This window comes from Dendrobium catenatum, unplaced genomic scaffold (genome assembly GCF_001605985.2).
Source record: "Dendrobium catenatum unplaced genomic scaffold, ASM160598v2 fragScaff_scaffold_1, whole genome shotgun sequence".
NCBI lineage: Eukaryota > Viridiplantae > Streptophyta > Magnoliopsida > Asparagales > Orchidaceae > Dendrobium > Dendrobium catenatum.
In genome coordinates this window covers 18,021-22,761 of record NW_021318463.1, presented here as the reverse complement: position 1 = coordinate 22,761, position 4,741 = coordinate 18,021, and positions in this window count along the sequence as shown.

Sequence of the window (4,741 nt, the reverse complement as noted above, 5' to 3'; positions counted from 1 at the left end):
GAAAATTTATGTGGCAAATCCACATTAATATACACCTTTAGGCGGCTGTAGAAACAAAGATGGTCACTCAACCAATATACTTAGCTTGGATTTTTACAATCTAAATGATCGCAATTCCTTATACACAAACGAAGTTTCTTATACTTATATCTTCATCCACAAATAAAGATTTTAAGTAGGGAGAGAGTCACAATTTTCCTAGAGAGAGAGTCCAGTTTTTTTAAAAGAGAGAAAATGTTAGTTTTTTTAATTTTTGTCTACGCATTCTTGCCTGCCTTCAATGACAAGTGGACGGGCCGCCGGCCCTCCACTCTGACACCATGATGTCCCTTCGGACTTCATCAACACTGTTCGGATTCTTTCTCATCAAGTAATGGGTATCTCCCCTGTTTTGGCAATGCAAGGTTTGGTGTTTGATCATGAGTTTAAACAAGGATAAACGTCTGGAGCCTTAAGTATAAATGAAGAGGTTATTTTCAAAAAAGAATCTATTAGTGTATACAAGAAAAGGTAAAGAGGTGCTCAATGAAGTATCGGATGAAGCTATCAATTTGTCTGTTTTACAAAATGGATTGAAATTGTCTCGTTCTTCCATTGGTGAATCTGAAGTTATCGTATCTAAATCTGATATGATATCGTCAAATGCTTTGAAGATGCACTGCTTCCGGTGATGGTCAAGTTATTCACCATCTTCTGAAGATGTAATGATGTGAATTTCCCAGTTAGTGGAAAATTCAGTTTTAAGTGGCAATTTGGTTGCTGTGATTCGTGTAGGTTTGGGATGTAACTTTAGGCACGAATTAGGCAACTGCAGCAAGGATCTAATAGCAGAAGGTCCTATTCAATCTAGTAAGGTTGCACCATGCATGGATTAAGAAATCTAATTCAAAGTTATTTGATTTTTGATTATGGAGAAATGCTCAAATGTTATGGTGTGTTATGCTTAACAGGAGAAAGAGTTAGAAATTCTAAAATATTGAAGAAATCACTGGTAAGTGAGGTTTTCAGAGAATTTGTGGCCTTACATGTTATAGGGTATGGGAAGCTAAGGAGACAATGGACACAATTTGAAAGTTTAAACATTACTCTTCTTGGAGGAGCATGGGTCGTGTGTGCTTTTGAAGATCTGAAGGCTCTTGAGTCAGTTCTCTCTAGTGGACCTTGGTATGTGAAATGGGCATATATTGGTCTAGACAATGGTTCTCAGCATTTCAGCCTACTTCTCTTAAAGGTTTAATGGCTCCGATGTGGTCAGGATGCCAACCTCCCTTACAGTGGTTGGGATGAAGTGATGTCTGTAGAATCGCTTCAAGGTTGGAACACCGTACTAGTTTTATGAAACATGTTCCAAAGGGGAAAGAGGAATTTTGCCAGGGATTGTGTGAAGATCAATCTTGAGACAAGTTGCCTATGGGAGCTTGGGTGAAGGAGCTTCTCGGTAAAATTTCTATCAAAATTTGAGTATGAGAGAAATCTCAGATTTTCTATTTCAGATGTGGCAAAATTGGACATGTGAAGAATAGCTGTGCTGATGTCAGTTACTCAGAAATCGCGGTTCTTATTCAGTCTAAATTATCCAATGAAGAAGTGGCTGTATCAGGAAAGCCTATTCAAAATGAAAGGTCTACAAATGAAGAAGTGTATACTGATTGACAAAAGACAACTTATGGTCCTGGGATCTCATGTAGATTAATGGGGGAGAAGATTCAAAATCTGAAATTCAAGAATACTAGGTAGACCAGGTTGGAAGGCGTCAAAATCCTTGGAATAAAACAAAACCTAGAATGAAGAGCAATACAAAACATGAAGGGATGGATATTTCGTGCAGGGACAAAACGAATGAAGGTATCATGATGAATTCCAGCTCCTCGGGCAAGAAGTTTTGGAACAACATTCCTATTCTCCCTTCAGAATAGAATGTTTGATGAACCATGGTCGGAGTGCCTGGCTCTCAGCTTATAGGTATTCTCACATGTCCAATCAACTTCTGATGTGCTAAATCAGATTTTTGGAGATAGGATCATTTAAACATTGGGACGATGGAGCTGCCTAAGTTCCAAGTCTATAAAATGAAGTTAAAGACGTTGATAACGGGGGATGATAAGTAAATATACACTTATTGAGCACCCAGGGGATTAATTCAGCACTGCAGGAAGAAAGGTTTGAAGCAACTTAAAGGTTTGGTGCCAATTAATTTGGTCTCAAGGAATACGAGGGGGGAAGGTGATCTGGAGGAACTCTGGGGAAATCTTCCTAAAAAATAATGAATTCATCATTGTTTTATGAATTGTAGGGGAGCCAAAAAAAAGGAAAGCTTCCCTATTTTTAAAAGAGTTTTACTATGGAGTATGGAGTGTTCTTCATTGGGTTACTTGAAACTCAGCGGCTCAATTTGATGAAGGATGTGAATCTGTTGATAGAAATGGATTGGGACTTTGTTTAAGTCCCTGCCGAAGGTTTATCCGGTGGTATCATGTTGTTATGGAAGAAAAACATGGCTTCATTCAAAGCATTGGAATCTTCTTCAACAATTTGTGGTTGGAGAGTTGGAGGTGCTCAACAAAGGGAAGTGGAAAATTGTAACAGTATATGGAAGTAGAGACACTTATAGTAGAAGGTCTCTTTGGGAGAGGTTGGAATATCATGTGTCTAAGGAAGTCCATTGAAGTGGGTGGAGAGTTTTCATTGTCTAGCTATCTAGTGAGGAGAAGAAGGGAGGACAGGGAGTTGTGTTTCCTTCTTGGATCTAAGGAAGATGAATCCTTCATTACTGTGTAATGATTTACATGATGTTGAGAAGATTGGTCCTAACGGTTCACATGGGTGTAATAACAAAAGGGAGCATAAGGATACTAGAAAAGCTGGACAGGTGCCTTCATTCTTGGGCTATGAACCTGTCCCAATGGATGGTAGTGCAGCGCATCTGGCAGGATAGTGTCGTATCACTGTCCCGGATATTATTGAATTTATTGGAGTTATAAAGTAAGTAAGAAGCTCTTGACCATTGTAGAGGCAATGGGGAAGAAAAGGCTTGTGGCAATCTTCCTCATATTGTGAATCAAAATGAATAGAGCTTAAAAGCTTTGTCTATTGGAGTAGCCAAGTATAAGGAAGCTTAATCAGTTGAAAGAGGAATTTAAGAGATAAATCCTGGAATTCCAAAATTAAGGAAGCTGACATTGGAGTTTTAACGTAGGATAGCTTGGCTACTCAGGTAAACAATGGATAATCTGACATTCTACCTAGCTCATCTTGGCAACATGGTGGAAGCAAGCGAGCAAAGTGAAATGCTTAAGGAAGGGGACTTAAAATCCAGATTTTTTTCATGATTATGCCAGTTTCAAGGGGATAGAATCTTATTCACAAAATTAAGGATGAGAATGGAATAATCGTGGAAGAATAGATTCAGGTGAAAAATGTTCACAACAACTATTTCAAGGAGAAGTGGAAAGAAAGCGAGTGTTCTCTAGTGGGATGGCCCAGACGTGAAAAATAAAAATATTAATACAGAAGACTCTTTGGTTCTTAACAGAGATTTCACGGTTGAATACATGGAAGGTGATCCAAGAGCTGGGTTCAAACATTGCTCCGGGCAAAGATGGGATTTTTCTTATTCTCCCTCAAGGCATATTGGTCTATTATCAAGGTAGATTTGTGGAATGCAATGGACCACTTCTTCAAAACAGGTATGATGTGCAAGGAATGGAAACGAAACTAATTATTGTGCTAATTCTAAAGGTAAAAAACCCTTTATCTCCTTCTAACTATAGACTGATCAGTTTTATGTAATTCAATTTATACAGATATTTACGAGATGATATTGAATACGACTTATTTGCTTGTTGTTCATAAACCTGATTTGGTAGAAAAAGTGGCATTCTCGAGAGGTAAGATCACTTTCAATATGTATTGGTAGCCATGAAGTTTTCCCCAACAAGTTTAGGTACTCTAAATTCTTCCAAAGGCATAGTCCCTCTTTTAAAATAGACATGGAGCAAGCCTATGATTCTATGGGTTGGCCACTTTAGGCAAAGCTTTGGAAGTATTTCGGCTTTCCAATTATTTTTTCTAAGCTAGTCTTGGATTGTGTTATATCTTATTATTCTTTATCTATCAATGGCAATTTATCAATTGGATTGAAAGCAAAGAGTGTTTTTTTCAAGGGTGTCGTTGTCTCCATTCTTGTTTATTTTAATGTGCTCACACTACTATCCAATGCATTCTACTCAAAAGAGGACAATTCCGATTGGCATTAAAATTTCTTCTAAGGGGCCTTTGATCTCCCATTTACTTTATGCTGATGACAATCATCATTTTCTCGGAAGCAAGTGAATGGTTAAGAGGTTAAAGCACAATCATTGGACTTTTGTAGCTGACGGGCCAAAGTGTTAATTCAAAAAAAATCAGGAAAGTTCTCTTGGAAATCTGTCAAAAAGAGGACGGAGAAGGATTGCTAAGTCATGAATTAAAGGAAATAAAATAATTCTCAATACTGGGTATCTAAAATGGCCTTAAGAAACCTTGTCAAAGCAGATTTTCAATTTCTGTTGGACACAGTTCAGAACATGATAAATGTATGGGGAGGGAAATTTATCTCTTTGGCCGAAAGTTAACTTTGGTCAAAATCAGTGTTTCTATATTTCCACACTTCATTCAATAACATTTCTTTGGTCCCAAAAGTATTTCTAAATGAAATTGACAAGTTATGCAGGGCTTATATGGAGCAAGAGTGAAGGAGGAA